The sequence below is a fragment of the Ziziphus jujuba genome, chromosome 5, assembly GCF_031755915.1.
Source record: "Ziziphus jujuba cultivar Dongzao chromosome 5, ASM3175591v1".
Classification (NCBI taxonomy): Eukaryota; Viridiplantae; Streptophyta; class Magnoliopsida; order Rosales; family Rhamnaceae; genus Ziziphus; species Ziziphus jujuba.
The window spans coordinates 4741824-4760671 of NC_083383.1; positions in this window are offsets into that span (position 1 = coordinate 4741824).

Here is an 18848-nt window from a genome sequence, read left to right on the forward strand (position 1 = left end):
TAACTACCCGATTTGCTTCCTATCCACTAATACTAATGAGTAGTAGGTGATGTGATTCCGCCCCAGCCCGCTCAACCGATAACCCGCTGGGGTGCTAACCCGACATGGATGAAGACTAGGCCAATCACAAGAGCTCAAATTAAGAGATTTAAGGACAAACTGGGATCATTTATACAGGGGGTAATCAATTCTCAACAGAGCTTGTCCATACTTGAAGATTCAAAGCCTATTCTAAGCATCCAAATGGTGGAAGCCGATACGGACCCAGGTAGCAGTTTTGGTGCAAATATGGACAACGGGCAGCATGAAATGGTTCCAACTCTTTATGGATTCAATACATATGTATAAGAGGATATGGAATCAAGTCAAGCCAGATTCAAAGGCAATCAAAAAGGGGTTGTACGAACAGCTTCAAATTTGGTCTGTTATTTACTGTATTTTGTGCTGGCTTTACTATATTTTGCTAAGTTGGCTTTTTCTTCCTCTTCCAAGCATAAGAAATGTGTGGGACTTCATATTAAGCTTATTTAGCATCCTACAAAGCATATTGAAGCTGATTTGGAGCTCAATTTGGTCAAAGTCAACTTAGTTAAAAGCTAGTATTATAGTTTCCTAATTTCATTCTACTTTTTGTTTTAGAAAATTACCATTACTTTTTAGTCTTTATTTATTTATTTTCTGAAAAAATTAGTTTAGGAAAGTTATTATTTTATTATTTTCTTTGTAAATTAATTAATTCCTAGTTCAAAATAAAGGAATTAATTAATCCAAATTAGATTAGGAAAGGAGTGAGAATTTCGGCCACCATAGGAAACTACTTTGTATGGCCGATTTTTCCTAGGGTTTTTAGGGTTTATTTTGTTTCTTTCAAAGCCTATTTAAAGACTTATTTTTTAATAAGAATATAACTTTGATTTGATTGAGAAAATACTTGTGAGATTAATTATCTCTTTGTTCTTTGAGAACACCTAAAACACCATTAGAGAATTGGTTGTTTTAGCTTGACTTATCAATAGGTTTTCCATCCCCTATTGTGTCGTCTACATTATACCAAGGTTTCTAACCATAGGTTGGTTAGGGGTTGAGGTCAATTCCATTAGAACTTGAACTTAATTAAGATCCGGGCTAATATAATACGGGTTTAGGAGTAGGTCGTCCTAGGTTTGTATCATTTGATATCAGAGCTAAATTTTGTTCAGGTTTGATCTATCTTTATTTGCTTTATTTGTTTTTATATTATTCTGGAATTTTAGCATTAGGTTAAGGTTGTTTCTATCACCATACACGTTCCGCATCTTTAAAAAAAAATAAAATATATTCATTCCTAGTTGAATTAGGATTTCCTAGGCTTACCATATTTTTTGTTTCCTAGTTTGTTGGTTGTCTTTCATCGTTGTTCTTTAATTTCGTTATTGTTGATTTTTCTTTGCTCTTTTAGCCTTAAATATTTGCATTCATCTATTAAAAAGAGAAAGAAAAAAGAAAGGAGTTTGCGGCAACATTTAAAAAAAAAAAAAAACTGCACATTTGTGTTTATTTGGAGGTCACGGGTTTGGTGTTTGTTTTGGAGTTGGAATTGCAATTTCGGTAATTATTCTTTCTACTACAGTTTTTTATGTTTGTGAGTGAAAAAAGAAAAAAAGAAAAGAAGAGGTAAAGCCGAATATAAAAAAAAATAAAATTCGGGTTTGATGAATTTGGTGTTTGCTGGAAATTTCCTTGAACTGCTGCATTGTTGAATATTTGGTACATATTTGGAAATGCTGGAGAATTATTTTTCCTGCTGGATATTTGGAATTTTGGGTGCTTAAATTATTGGATTAAAGTTAGTTAAAGGAATTGATACAAAAATTGAATTACAAGAACAACAACCAACAACTATTCTATATTTTTGTTCAATTTGATTCTTGTTCGTATTTGAATTTCTTTTTCTATAATTTTATTCTTGAACTCATAATATATTACCATCTGGTCCAGTTCTTCAAAATTCCAAAGTTTTCTCATTAATTTGCTTTATTTTGTCTAGAAAAATCGAAAATAGGTATTTTCATTCCGTTCAGTATTTGTTTATTTTTGCTTACTGTTTGTTGATAAGTTTAATTAAAACATACTAGTGATCTAATTGCTGTTTTGTGGGTGTTTTAATTAGAATTTTGAGATAATTCATTGAGTGGAAAAAGGCAAGAGTGTGTGAGCTTAAAAGAGGGCAAAAGCCGAAACTAGTGTGCAAACACGAGTATCGAGACCTTGATTGAGTGAAACACGTGAGGGAGTGAATATTGTGAGGATTTATTTTATTTTTGCAGTATTTTACTAACATGGCAGATTCTAGAATAAGAAGAGGAGACATACCACTGAGAATTAATGAAGAGGAGTCCCTAGGGTTTCATGGTGATCCACGAGCTACCGGGAGTGGTGAGCAAACGGATTTGAAAGCTGTTTTGGAACAATTACAGAGGGTGAGTGCTCAAGTTGAGCACATGAATCAAAGGATGGGAAGGCTAGAAGTTTCCCAAGCTATTCTGAACATAAGAAATAGGCAAGAATTCCATGAAGGTCGCGGTCGAGGACGAGAGGCCGTGAAAGATCGAGAGAGGAATTTGAGGAGGAGAATTTCGGTTGAGACTTTGAGGAAGGCATGTACGAAACTTTTGCTGTCCAAGAGAGAGCTGGCTGTGGAAGGTATAGGAGGGAAGAAACAGATGACAATCTTAGCTATATCAAGATCAACATCCCACCATTCATGGGAAAAAGTGATCCCGAGACATATTTGGAGTGGGAAGAAAAGATGGAGATGATATTCGACTGCCATAGTTATTCAGAGGGTAAGAAGGTGAAGTTGGGAGCAATGGAGTTTGGCCATTATGCACTCCAATGGTGGACAAATGAGCAAAGTACACGGAGGAGAGTTGGTGATGATTTGATCACAACATGGCGACAAATGAAAAAAGCCATGAGGAAGCGGTTTGTGCCATCACATTACCATAGGTTGCTGCATCAAAGGCTTTAATCTTTGTCTCAAGGAAGTAGGTCCGTGGAGGATTATTACAAAGAGATGGAGATGCTCATGATGAGGCTGAATATGAATGAGGATAGGGAAGCAACAATGGCGAGATTTCTTGGTGGTTTGAACCGTGACATTGCCAACCAGCTTGAATTGCAACAATACTTGGAGTTGGAGGAGATGTCGCATGTTGCCATTAAACTTGACCACCAATTCAAGAGGAGGGGAGTAGGATCATGGCTTAGAGGTGTTTCCAGCAGTGGGAGATTCAATTCAAGTGGCTGGAGGAACAATCCCATCTATGAAAGCAAGCCAAAACCGAAAGTCAAAGAAGAAAGTTCAAACTGGCCAAGGAAGGAGACTAGAACCGAATTTGTCCAAGCACCAAAGAATGAGGTAAAATTAGATCCTAAACCTTCTATAACTCATCATGTTGTGTGTTTTAAGTGCCAGGGAGGAGAACACATCGCTAGCCAATGCCCAAATAGAAGAATCATGGTGTTAAAGTGAAATGACGAGCTAGAATTGGAAAGTGAAGAAAGTGAGGATGAAGCCAAGCAAGAGGAGGAGGACATGGAGGATGAACCCGAAACCTTGCAAGCATCCAATGCCGAATTGAACTTGCTTTCTAGGAGAGTACTTGCTGCATACAAAGATGAGGATGAAATTCAAAGAGAGAACATCTTCCACACCCGATGTGAAATTCAAGGTAAGATTTGTAGTATGATTATTGATAGTGGAAGTTGTACAAATGCAATTAGTAACATTGTAGTTGATAAATTATGCTTAACAATTATTAAACATCCAGAACCTTATAGATTACAATGGCTTAATGATAGTGGTGAAATAAAAGTGAATAAACAAGCCAAGGTAAAATTTAGTATAGATAAATATGTAGATGTTGTATTGTGCGATGTTGTACCTATGCATGCTAGTCATATTTTATTGGGGAGGCCATGGGGATTTGATAAGAATTTCATACACTATGGGAGAGAGAATTCCATTGTATTTAAATTTAATGGGAAGAAGGTCAAGCTGTAGCCATTAACTCCAAAGGAGGTATTTAGAGACCAACTTCAAATGCAACAAAGGAGGGAAGCCGAGAAGCTCAAAGAGAAAGCTAGTACGGCACCAATGGTTACACCACCTACCCATGAGGTCAAGACCGAACTTGCTGTCCAAGGTAAGTATTCTAAACTCAACGGTGAGGGGAAAGACAAAGACAAAACCGAAGGAGAGAAATTAAGAGAAAAAGCTGGAAGTGATGATAAAAAGAGTGTGTTCGAAAGAGAGAAAGGAAAAGAAAGAAAAGAAAGAAAAAGTAAACAAATTTTTTTGAGTTTTGGGGATGTTAATAAGGCTATCCTGGGTAAGAAACCATTGCTGGTTATGAATTATAAAGACATTAATTTAAAAATGCTTTTCTTGTATAGAACTTTATCTGCATTATTAAAAGCTTTACTTAGTGGAAATTTGAAAATTTGGGAGATATTATTTGCTAATATTAAAAAGTGTGATGAACTTGTATTTCTAGTATTTGCTGTGATAGTGTTTGATCCAGGAGATTTTGTTTGGCTGCACTCAAGAAATAATGATGTTGTTTACATCCATTGACTCTGCTGTTAGTACAGCATAGGAGGTCCTTATTTAAGTAAGAACTTCTCAATAATAAACTTTTCCACATAGAGGTTTCAGCCACTTAAGGCGAGAGTGCATCCAAAAAAAAAAATTGTATTAGATTGGGAGGAGTGCTCGGCCTTGGTGCAATTGTAGGTGTCAATGGACCAATTTCACTAGTGGAGCACTTTCTCCAATGTACGCAATGATGGACATCGGTTCTTGTGTTAAAGTAGCATCGAGTTGCGCTTGGAAACCAGCAAGTTTATAGCTGCCAGATAAGTGGTACCTGTCCAGTAGGAAAGTAAAAACTTTTTCATTGCCTACCTCATTCTATTTTTTATTTTTATTTTCATTTTTTCTTACGTAGTAGTTTTTTATGGAGCGGCTAGGGCAACGGATTGGTGCCAACGGCCCCTCAGCTCCACGTGCGCAGCCAAGCTCGACGCTCCGGAAGACAATGATGCAGAAAAGGAATGTTTATGAAAGAAAATTCGTAAAGCGTTTCTCTAACTCCTAAAGGAGTTTTTTTTATCGGAACTACAAGGGCATGGCCTTCTACGATAGGTATTATTCGAGGGGACGAGAAAGGTTTTCTTTTTTCGGGGTAGCTGATGAAGTTGCCTAATAGGATTTTTATTATAAGTCATCTGAGGCCGATGTCGACTCCTTTAGGAAATTATGAAACTTTCTAGTAAAATAGAATAGTCATTTTTCTAATCTGGAGTCTTACATGAATGCGCACTTGATCTTTGACTTGGTCTGCCATGATCCGTGATACAAACTTAGGACGACCTACGCCTAAACCCATATTATATTAGCCCGGATCTGATTATGTTCAAGTTCTAATGATCACCTTGACCCCCAACCAACCTGTGATTAGAAACCTTGGTATAATGAAGACACCACAATAGGTGATGGATGTCCTATTGATAAGTCAAACTAAAACACTCATTCATTAATGGTGTTTTAGGTGTTTAAAAGAACAAAGAGAAATTCAATCTCACAAAATAAATTCTAAATATTATTAATGGTGTGTTCTTCCACAAAAATAAGCCCTTTTATAAGCTAAGAGAAAACAAAATAAACCCTAATTATAATAGGTAAAACCAGCTATGCAATGAAGATTCCTAGTATGGCCGAAAGTCTCCTCCTTTCCTAATATAATTTTGATTAATTAATTCCTTTATTTTGAATTAGAAATTAATTAATTTACAATGAAAATAATAAAATAATAACATTTCTAAACTTATTTTTCTAGCAAATAAGTAAATAAAAACCAAAAAGTAAAGGTAATTTCCTAAAACAAAAAGTTGAAACCAAATTAGGAAACTAAAATACTATCTTTTTGACTTAGTTGATTTTGACCAATTTTTGATCAATTTAGGCTCCAAATCAGCTTCCATATGCCTTTTAGGATGCTAAATAGGCTGATTATGAAGGCCCACATGTTTCCGTTGCTTAGAGGAAAGAGAAAAAGCCAACTCAGCAAAATATAGTAAAACCAGCAGAAAATACAGCAAAACCTGGCCAATTTCTCTCTCATGTGTACACCACTTAAATGACCTGCATAGCTTTGGCCTTGGCCAGTTACCATGACTTCTTAGTGATATCAAGTAAATTCAAGAAGATTTGACCCCATTTCCTGCTGTCCAGAATCCATATATGCACCAAAACCACTACCCGGGGTCCATATCGGCTTCCACCACTTGTATACTCAAAACAGGCCTTGTATTTTTGGGTATCGACAAGACCTCTTGAGAATGGGTTACTCCTTGGACAAAGGAAGTAAGGTTTTCCTTAAAACTCTTAGTGATTGGCCCAGCCTTCATCCGTATCGGGTCAGCACCCCAGTGGGTTATCAGTTGTGCGGGTTTTGACGGATTCACATCAATCTGGGGGGCTCTTGTTTGCAACAAGGTAGCCATAGGGAAACCTGTGGCTGGATTGAATCCTTCACGATGGTGAAACTATGTTTTGGAAGTGAGATGCGATGAAAACTTTAGTCTGTACACCCTTGCTTGAATTTTCACCGGTAAGTGATAAAGGTGTTAAGTTAACGTGCACTACGAAATTTTTGAAAAAGAACTCTCAAACAATATCATAACGTAGATGATAGTCACTTTACTTCTTTATGTGAGCTAGTTGATTAAGAAACTATCACCCAAAGGTGCTTTTACCAAAGCCGATCATTGATGGCTAAGATCCTTTCCTCATTTAACTTTAGAAAGTGCACTTCTACCTTTTCTTGTGCGCTTGGGGAGAAAGAAAAACTTTCAATCTAAATGTATAGAATACTCTCAATTGATCGATTGTAATGTTCATAATATATAATCCAATGCTTAGTGAGATGACTTTCTTACTGACTGAATCGGTCGAAATAGCCGAAGGAAACGAGGCTTCTGGTTCGGCTGGTCTCATTGAAGAGGATAGTTTTAACTGCGAGGGAGGTAGGGCCGCACCTGATGGTATCGTATATAAGATTACGGTGACATTTAGGAGTGACCTTTCCCTCTTCTTAAAGCTGGTGGTGATCTCACTTTCGAAAGAGAGTATGGATGTGGTGGTGTACATGTAGCTTCATAGCAGAGTTAGTCACTGGCTATAGGTTTCTTTCCTATCAGACCGGAGGTGGCCAAAAATGTTATGTCAAAAGGACAAAGGCTAGGAGTAGGAGCTCACTTGGATGGAATCGAATGATTACGAGATCTAAAATGAGACAAAGCCAAGAGGGGAGAGCACTTAGACAATTCACTTTGGGTACAAGGTGGTAGGAATCCCTCAGGGCGTATTACAATTTTTCACCGGATCGAAGCGATTTGCAGCAAAGAATTGATCTTAAACGAAGCACTTTATCTATAGGCATTGTAGAAAGGATAGAATATGACCTTAATTGTTCTTCTTGAATCGCTCTTGTATGATGGATTGAGGGGGTGCGGCTAAGCTGTTAGAGGGAATGCAACATGTAGAGGAGGTTGCTCCACCGCATAAGATCCTCGAACCTATTGGGACCACCATCCGCGGCCTATTTTTGTTCTCTTCCCCACCAAGGAAGGTGGATCAAAGAAAGGTAGCTTCCTTCTCTCTTGGACTGATGGTGGCTTATGTAGTGGTCGGCCTTATAAAGCTCTCTAAGTAAAGCTTACCTCCCCCCTTCTTTTATTAAATGAAATGGAAAGTCTTCACTTAGTAGTCTGCATTCTATAAGCGACTTGCGAAGTATACGAAGCTTTGCTTCTTGGAGTCGAGCCGTAATGCCTCCCTTCATTTGCTTGCCTCCTTCCAGCGTGGAATGCCTAATGCATATTATAACAATTTTCTAATTCTATAAGCTAACCGCCAAAAGCTCACCCTTCGGGTGTCGCTTCTAGTGTAAGAGGCAAAGCATTCTGCTAGACGTCCCGGCCTGGGGGACTCGTTCGCCTTTGGTACTTTAGTAGTTCTTCAAAACAAAGTGCGACTTCAATGCAGCCTTAACTACAACTACATTATACAAACTCCACCAATACCTATACCTACCTATAGAGTCAAAAAAGTACCAGTGACGGTGACTTTCTAGTTTTATGGATTCAGTCAGCTAAACTCCATCAAACTCCTCAATAAATATCAACGAACAAAAAACATGTCGTGATCGATTAGGCTTGGTTTAGTAATGAATGTAAACTAAAAAAGTAGGCTACGTTTATTCAAACAGGGGGAGCCGAAAGTTTCCTTGGTACTTTGGAAGTACGACAGTTGTTGTACTATTAATATTAAGTAGCTATACAGTAGAATGTTGTTCGCCTTTATTTTAGTATTGAGCAGTATTTAAGTAGCTAAGTTCCCAAAGGTGAATAGCCCTCTGTCCTTTATAGTCGTAAAGGGCTCCTTAGAAAAGTAAGGAAAGAGGCATTCAAAAGGCCGATCACTATATCATAGGCCTTCTAGTAGGAAGGCCGATGACTACATGGACTCTATACCAACTCATGAGCGATAGCGAAGCAAGTCACTGCCAATAGGACAAGGGACAAAGCCCAATGAAGACCTATGATATAGTAAGAAAGTACTTTAATGTTACGAAGTCACTTAGTAGTCTACAAAGGGAAAGGTGTCAGTATGGAGTCACATCAGCTGTGGATATAGACTAGGTAGGCTATAAGGGAGTTAGTCTTAAACTATGGACCGAGACTACACTAAGGAACAAGGAATCTTGACTGAGCAAAGAAGTCAAAGAATGAATAAGCTTCTCTAATAGCCCCACTGAATAGTGGGGCAAATGCTTTTTGAAAAAGTCTTTATTATCATTATTATCTACGTCTATTTAGGGAAAAGGCGCTTCAAGTTCTTAGGAAGAGCCGTACAAGGCAGCTCACGTATGGTTCAGGAGCTGAGCCCCTAGCTCGAGCTGCAGGAACTTTTCCTAAAATAATGAAGGAACCAGCACCCCCTACAGTCTCTGTTAGGCTTGTGGCTACCTTCAGGTGTTGAAAAAGTCATTGATTACTGATACCGAGCTATTACTGGTATAGTTTCCAATCCCAACCATAGTGCACATAAGCTTAGAAAAGCTTGAACAAAGTCGGTGGTTAGGCGGAGGCCCCATTGTTCACGGTGTTTCAATGAATCTGGTGGGTCATCCTCATGGAGGAGTTGAGGGGCGTGCGAAAGGAGGTAGACCTTCGGTGTCACCTTGAGGGAAGCCCACCAAAGTTGGATTTTGGGCAGGGGTGGTGAAACGCTTAAATGAGTTCATGCCATGATGATCTATATGAAAGGGTAGTTTTGTTGATGCATTCCTATTGAGAATGAAGAAGAAGAGAGCTCTTCTTTTGAACAATAAAATTGGGTCATGTAGATCTTCTATTTTGTCAGAATTCATTGATTGCTCCATACGAATTTACAATGGAAAACCCCTGTTTGTTGTAAGATCACTAAAGAAAAGGTTGGTCAACAATTTGGAGAGTTTGCTTCTACATGGAAATGTAAACTTTTGAGAACAAATATTGGACTGGGAAGAAACAGGGAAGTCCAGCTTAATTGCATATGGCACGAAAAGGAAATCTGATTTCGGTAATACTTGATCTGAATAGTAGTTCAGATTCAAGTTGTTTCAGTGAGGGCGACCATGAAAGTCAATGGGTCAATCCTTTCCTTCAGTTTTCCTATAAAAATAAAGCATTGGAGGATGTTGCAGATGTCCAGCATGGACACAACTTCTTCTAAGGCTAGAAGACCACTGGAATGTTGGAGTTTGGTGTGGTTTTGGTTCACTTGGCCAAGAGTGTTGTACACAAGGTGTTAGTATTGTGCACAACCCTTAATCCGATTTTTGGTTTGATGTTTAGGTGATTTTTGTGTTTGTTTTTGGTATTATGATTTTTAGGATTGTCAGGGTTTTTGTTTTGAAAGGAAGAAGAAGAGAAGATGTTAGAGTAGGCCACACAAAACTAGACAACACACTAATTCATTTTTTCTTTTCATTCATTTGTTGCATATATAGATACAAAACTTGTCTCATACGTGTGAGGCGTGTGTAGGACCAAATGGAAGTCTTTAAAATTCAAAATTTACACATTTACCACTCAAAATTATGATAATAACCGTTCAATCACCAGCTTCACATGTGAGTGCATAATTATGACAAGAGTTGGTGAGATTTTGAATTTCAAAAAACTGTCTCCACCTAATCATGTACTACTACTTTGGCCAGATGGAAGGCTGGGTTATCTTCATCCAAATTGCTTGAATTTTGACATGTGGCATGTTGAAATATCAAGGATGAAATATGGAGAATACCAAGTCCAAAATTTGGGTAAGGCCTCTAATCCATCTCAAATCCGTGGGCCATCACAGCTTGAAATCTCAGCAGTTATGCCAACTTGCAACCTGCATATCTTGGGCTTCATACGGCCTTTTTGAGTCATTATTTTTTCTATATTTTTATTTACATGTCTACTACAACATATCCAAAAAGAATAACCTTGTTCTAGAATCTCAGAGAACGTCAGCTCCAACAATGGACCTATGTTGCTGGAACACTATTTCCAGCACATAGCCATTTTACAAAATAAAATCAATAACCAACAAAGAGACAATTCCTAAGCTAGATACAATAAAACTTATGCATTCAAAAGAAATTAAAAGGAACATAAAACATAGACATAAATATTGTATTAGGCCATTCAATAAAATATTTCTTTTAGGTTTGCACAAGGTGGCAAGATTACCACCTTTTCAACACTTCTCCTTGGTAATCTTGCTAGAGACATTAAAGAAAGTCCTTAATGCCTCAAATCTGGTCTTTCCAAGTGGCTTTGTGAAAACATCTGCAAGGTTGTCCTCCGAATTCACATACTCAAAAGAGGCTTCTCTAAGATCTTCAAACTCCCCTAAAGAATGATATTTCACCGGAATATGCTTTGTTCTTCCATGTTGTACCTGGTTCTTGGCTATGGAAATTGCTGAAGTGTTATCAAATTTGATGATGGTTGGACTTTCTTGAGCATGAACAAGATCTCCCATCAACTTCCTTAACCAAGTACATTGGTTTGCACAAGATGAGCAAGCAATGTATTTGGCTTCCATGGTACTTTGAGCCGTTGCGCTATGCTTACTTTGCATTCTATTAGAAAGGACCACTCCCAAGTGAAAGCAAGTAGCCTGAAGTACTCCTCATATCATCAATGCAGCCTACCCAATCACTATCCGAATAGCCAACAAGCTTCAACTCATCCTTTGGTTCATACCAAACTCCATAATCACTAGTGCCCTTAAGATACCTAAGAACTCTTTTGTCACCTTTAAGATGAGTTTGGCTGGGTGCTTGCATGTATCTTGAAAGCACACACACGGCATACATAATATCCAGTCTAAATGAACACACATAAAGTAAACTACCAATTAAGGATCATTAAAGAATAGGATTTCCCTTTGGTGTGCCATCCTCCTTTTGGTACGTCTCTCCTTGGACCATTGGAGTGCTCATTGGATTGCATTCTTCAAGATTAAATTTCCCCAAAAGATCCTTGATGTACTTTTCTTATGATATAAATATTCCTCTTTGGCATTGCATTACTTCCACAACAAGGAAGTAATTCATGAGACCCAAGCTAGACATATCAAACTCCTTCTCAAGTTCATGCCTTAGCATATCCACATTCCTTGGGTCCTCACAGGTGACCAACAAGTCATCCGCATACAAAGAAACCATTATCATGCTTCCTTCAACCCTCACATACAAAGTGGGTTCATTTTAGCTCGTCCTAAAATCATGTCCAAGCAAGTAGCCATCTATCCTTCCATACCAAGCCCTAAGTGCTTGTTTAAGACCATATAAGGCTTTGTGGAGCTTATAAACCTTATCTTCATGTCCTTCAATCACATAGCCCTCGAGGTTGCTTCACATACACTCCTTCTTGCAATACGCCATTCAAGAATGCTGATTTCACATCCAAGTGAAACACACTCCATTACTTGGTAGCCGAAAGATCAAGGATGAGTCTAATGGTTTCCATCCTTGCTACGGGTGCAAACTTCTCCCCATAGTCAACTCTGGCTTGTTGTGCCTAACCCTTGACCACCAACCTTGCCTTGTGTTTGTAAATGGTGCCATCAGAATTGTATTTAGTTCTAAAGATCCATTTGACGCCAATTACTTTCTTTTTTTTCAGTTTAGTGACCAAGGACCAAGTCTCATTCTTCTCAATCATCTCCATTTCCACATCCATTGCTTCCTTCCACTCTTTCTTCATCAAGGCCTCTTACACGCATGTAGGGTCACCAAGTGCCACATTACACCTTTCATAAATCTCAGAGAAAGATTTCTCCCCTCTAACACCATCACCAACCTCCAAATCGACTGCAATGATTTCTTGGAATAGATCATCCTCCTCCTCATTGTCTTCATCATTGTCATCTTCATCATTGTTGTTTTGAACATTTATTTCTTCATTTTCTTCTTCAAACTGTGGCTCATCCTCAATCACCAATGGCTCCTCCTTACTCTAATCCCATTTTGCATTCTCATCAATCTTCACATCTCTTTTTACCACAAGCATTTTGGTCTCTAGGTTATAGACCCAAAAACCTTTGGTAAACTTACTATATCCCACCAAGACACCAACATTAGCCTTTTTGTCAAGCTTATCTCTCATGTATGAGTGAACATGGAGAAAGCACGCACTACCAAACACTTTAACATTCTTTAAAGATGGTTTCTCTCCAAACCACAACTCATAGGGTGTCTTGCCTTCAATGAATTTGGTGAAACATCGATTTTGAATGTAGGAACTAGTATAGATAGCCTCGGCCCAAAACTTCTTTGGCATTTTCTTTTCATGTATCATACACCTAGCCATCTCCATCAATGCCCTATTCTTCCTCTCACACACACTATTTTATTGTGGTGTGTATGGTGTGGTAAATTGATGAATTATTCCATTTTCTTTACAAAAATCTTCAAGAGCTAGGCTAGTATATTCACTACCATTATCGGTCCTCATGCACTTCAAAGTGAACCTACTTTAATTTTCAACCAACTTCTTGAATTTCATAAATTTTTCTAGAACTTGTGACTTTTGTGTGAGAAAATAAATCCAACACATCTTAGAGTAGTCATCAATAAATGTGAGAAAGTATTTATGACCACTCAAGGAAGACACACTCATGGGACCACACACATCCGAAAGAACAAGTTCTGACTTCTCCTTGGCTCTCCGTGCACCAATTTTAGGAAATGGCAACCTAGTGGACTTTCCAAGTTGACAAACTTCACACACATTTTTCACATCATCAGTCAAGGGCATATCATTCACCAAAGCATTAGTATTCTTCATTGCACCATAATAGTGACCAAGCCTTTTATGCCAAAGTTGAGAAATGGACTCAACTTTGCCTTTCAAAGCTTGTTCACTATTTAGTAAATTCAACCTACAGGTTTTATATTTTAAGACAACTTTAAACACCTCATTTCCAAAAGCATCTGATATCAAGCAACCATCACAACCAAAGTTCAAAACATATTCCTTTTCAACCAATTGTGCAACACTCAACAAGTTTTCACATAATGAAGACACATATATTGTACCTTTATTGGTGTTAAATGAGATGTCTCCTTTTCCTTCTACATCCATGAAGCTTCCATTCCCAGTCTTCACCCTTGTCTTGTAGGATCGGTCAAGCTCCACAAAGTTGGTTTCTTCAAAAGTCATGTGGTATGAACAACCACTATCTACCAACCAACCAAAACCATTACTCATAGGTTTAAGGCATGTAGCCACAAATAAGGTCTCGGCCTCCTCATTTACAACATTTGTTTGTTGCCTTGGTTGCTTGCATACTTTGCCAACACGTCCTTTTTGCCCATATTTGTCACAAGTTGCATCCGGTCTCCAAAAGCACTTGTTTGGTGCATGTCCATGCTTCTTACAATGGGGGCATGGTGGATAACCATTTGTTGTTGTCCTCCTTGTTGTTGCCCTGCATTGTTGTTGTTGTTGTTGAAACCTCCGTAACTGGTTCCTCCTTTGTTCTTGTTATTGTTCTTTTTATTCTTCTTTTTGTTTTGACTAGACATAAAAGCACTTTCCAAGGACTCTCCTTCTTTCTTATGGCTCTTCTTTGTTCGGTTGCTTGGAGGGCCTTGATAAGCTCACTTAAAGTAATCTCACTAAGATTCCTTGACTCCTCAAGGGAAGAAGTGTTAGCTTCAAACTTTTCGGGTAAGCTCACCAATACCTTCTCTACAACCTTTTGGTCAGTCAATGGCTTTCCAAGGACTCTAATTTGGTTCACAACCTGTAGTATCTATCGATAATGTCCTTAACCAACTCATTTTCTTTCATTCTAATTGTTTCAAACTCTCTTCTTAAGTTTAAAACTTGCATTTGTCTTGTTCTAGTGTTTCCTTGAAATTCTTCTTGCAACTTTAACCAAACTTCTCTAGAACTTGTACAAGACATGATTCTAGTGATGATGCAGTCACTCACCAAATAATGAAGGGCTATCAAGGCCTTAAATCCTTTAGTTATCTCCATCTCATCTGCAAGTCTTTGTGTTTGTGTGGCATTTACTCTCGACTCCTCAACTTCATAACCTTTTTCCATCACATCCCAAAGTCCAAAGGCTTATAGGTAGGCTTTCATCTTTATGCTCCAAATGGAGTAATTTTGGCCCTCAAATTTTGGTGGAGTTGGTGGGAGGTGCAAAGCTTTGAGAAGCCATGACATAAAATTGGATTTTTGAAGAAAATGGCTCTTGGGTTGGATTTTTGGTGATTTTCTAACTAGATTTTTGTACCACTTCAAACCAAAAATGAAAGGAATGAAATGGGGGGTTCTCTCACAAGAAAATAGGCTAGAAACAAAGCTCACAAGGTCCTTCAATGGTTCAAACAAAGCTCTGATACCATGTTGGAGTTTGGTGTGATTTTAGGTTCACTTGGCCAAGAGTGTTGTACACAAGGTGTTAGTCTTGTGCAGAACCTTTAATCCGGTTTTTGGTTTGATGTTTAGGTGATTTTTGTGTTTGTTTTTGGTATGGTGATATTTAGGATTGTCAGAGTTTTTGTTTTGAAGGAAGAAGAAGAAGATGAAGAAGAAGAGAAGATGTTAGAGTAGGCCACACAAAACTAGACAGCACACTAATTCGTTTTTGCTTTTCATTCATTTGTTGTATATATAGATACAAAACTTGTCTCATACATGTGAGGTGTGTGGGATCAAATGGAAGTCTTTAAAATTCAAAATTTACACATTTCCCATTCAAAATTATGATACATAACCGTTCAACCACCAGCTTCACATGTGAGTGCATAATTATGGCAAGAGTTGGTGAGATTTTGAATTCAAAAAACTGTCTCCACCTAATCCTGTACTACTATTTTGACCAGATGAAAGGCTGGGGTATCTTCATCCAAATTGCTTGAATTTTGGCATGTTGCATGTTGAAATATTAAAGCTGAAATCTGTAGAAGATAAAGTCCAAAAGAATTGGGTAGGGCCTCCAATTCATCTCAAACCCGTGGGCCATCACTGCTGGAAATCTCAGTAGTTGTGCCAAATTGCAACCTGCATATCTTCGGCTTCCCAAGGCCTTTTTGAGTCATTCTTTTTTCTATATTTTCATTTACATGTCTATTAAAATATATACAAAAATAATAACCTCATTCTAAAATCTCAAAGAATTCCAACCCCAACAATGGACCTATGCTGCTGGAAGCACTGTTTCCAGCACATAGCCATTTTAAAAAATAAAATCAATAACCGACAAAGAGACAATTCCTAAGCTAAATACAATAAAACTTAGGCATTCAAAAGAAAATAAAAGGAACATAAAACATAGACATAAATATTGCATTAGGTCATTCAACAAAATATTTCTCTTAAAGAAAGAAAGAGGGTGCAAACCTTAGTGGATTTAGGTTTGCACAAGGTGCCAAGATTACCACCTTTTCAACATGGAAGACACCCGGGACCAGAGCATGTCGTGAAAGAAGCACACTGGGTAGGCATGCTTCAACCTTGTCTCCAGGGCATAGTTGAATGTAGATATCATGAACGCGAGGTGTAGGATACCAGGCCGAGAAACCCAGGCAACTCCCCTATGTGCTGATCGCCGGTGCTTCCAGGGCCCCGATGCCCAGCTCCGCTGGACAAGCCTAGCCTGATTTGAGACGTGCTATTTCGATTCAGATAGAATTCATTCAAGAATACCACCACCCCTAGAATCAATAAGAAAATAAGTGCTAAATTTCAAATCAGTGAATAAACCGAAACAAAAGAAGAGACGTTTATTGCTCATCGCCTAAAGCACACTATGCTCCGCTTTAACAAATGAAAGTTGTTGGTGGAACCGATGAACCACCCGAGCTGGTTATATGTAGGGACAAAGGGCTCATAGTACCTGCTAGCACAGCTATGCAATGGAAGGGAAGGAGCCTAAATCGAACCCCTTCTTTATTTTATTTTAATCTTTGAAAAAACAAAGCAGTTAAAATAGAATATACTCTCGAACGAGACTAAGCAACTACCGACCATTCTGACGCACCCCTGACCTATTTTTGTTAAGTAAGAAAGACTGAAAATCTATCTAAAATGGAGCCTAATACAAGCTAAGCTGTCAATGATAGAATGGAAAATTAAGAATAAGAAACCACTAGTAGGGATATGGATGGAGTCTCGCTCAGTAAAAAGAGTTGTAGATTTGTAGAAAAATGGAGGAGCCTTTACTTTTTATTATATTAGTAAAGCACTAACACTACCATTTTTCTAAAGCAACAACCACAAAACTTGACTTTTTGAGAAAGAAGGTACTAGTTTTGTTTCCGCTTTATTAGTAAGTGATTTTTTTATATCGTATCAATAAAGGCTGATTGCTTTTATTGATATATAATAGTATAATATAAGTTACATAAGGCGCGTTAGTGCTTTAGTTTTCAATAAAGACATTTAGGCTTTACTAATAATATAGAAGGGGTGTTTCCTTTCAAATGACAACTACCTTTTCCTGCTGCAAGGGCATTGCATGAAACCACACCGCCCGATGAAGTACCTGTTGCTTCGCCCGTAGGCCCACTTAGGTTGGGGGGCATTGTCCCTCAGTTCTTACCAACCTGCGGTGTGTAATCAACATGTTGCTAGCTTCAACTTAGTTGAATAATAATCATTCAGGGTGCTTGGTTGGTGCTCCTTTCTTAAACTAGAACAATTCTGAATGTTAGGGAAGATAAGGGAAGACCACCCGAGCAAACCTAACGATAGCAGCTTCAAGCTAAGCCTATCATAAGTAGTGTCGCTACTTGATCAGCGGGGAGGAGCATCTGAAAGTATGGGGCAAAGGATCAAGCACTTTGACTATGTCCCTCAAGATCCACCACAGGTTGGGTTGAGAGCCGTGTGATGGGTGACTACCAAGTACGGTTCGGAGAGCACTTTTAGTGTGCGTTGGTGAATGGAAGCCCCCACTATCAAGCAAGAAAGAAGTGGCTCTTTCCATGACAGAGTCACCATTGACTCTATTTATTATCATGGTAAATCAGTGTATCAAGATGTCAATCTGAGATCTTATTTTGGTTCGATACATTCACCTACGAGACTCACCTTTGGCTTTCGTCTCGGTAGCCGTATTATTCTATGTTTTCCAAAAGGAGATGGGCCGGTGGTGGGCATTTAGGAAAGAGAAGAAGAAAAAAACGAAGTGAAAGGCTGAGGGGAAGGGAAAAGAGTCGAGTCGATTAGGCTCGATGACCGGGAGAAGCAAAACAAAATTTGGATTTGGCCGAAAAAGAAGCAATGGTATGGAGACCAGGAGCGATCACCATCGATAAAGAAGAATCTTTCTAAATCACTTCGGGTCAGCAGGGCCTTCAAACATCCAAAATAGGTCGGGGTTGTAAATGACGTAGCGTTCCTGATCGAAAATGACGACTTCTTCAGAAAAACCAAGTTATTCAAGGTCTTTTTGCTAAAGAAGTCTTGCTCCGATGGCCCGACGAGGCATCTACTTAAAAGGATGCTCCCTACAGTGTGCCCCTCCTTGAATTATTTGGTCATGCAATACTTATTGAATACAAATAAAAAAATGGATTTTGACCCCGTCGTAGTTCTCAATCATTTCATGGGATCGGACATGTTTGAACCATCTACGATGGGGGGAGGGAATGCACATGGAAGAAGCTTAGATAAGAGAATATGTTCTCGCATCGCTTTTTAGGTAGAAAGCTCGACCTTGATCAGAAAGAAAAAGTGTTTGGCTGAAGCCAAAATGAGGTTGACCCACTTCATTCGTGAAGCAAATGATCTTTGCTTCATGGGGACAACAAAAACCACCATCTCTCTCTTTCCTTTTGTTTATGCTACCTTTTTCTTTCCAAGGGATGGGATTAGGATGTATAAAAACCTTTTTTTTTTTAGGATGCCCAGGAACAACTCCTAGGTCAATTAGGGATCAAATGTTGGAACCTCATGGGTAAGGATAAGGTAATGGAATTGATAGAGATATTAATAGACCTAGGTGGGATAGGAGAATTGATAAAGGGAATAGAGATGATGACAGAGATCATACTGAGAAACAAAAGAATTCTGTATAGGTACAACTCTTATTTGAACAAAGTGAAAAAAATACAATCTTTGTTTTCTAGTACAGTACACACTAATACCTTAATGGAGTCGGTCAAAATCAAATCTGTTTATCAAAGTGCTTCTCTGATTACTCAAGGCATCTCTTTTCAACTAAGAAACAAAACAAGATC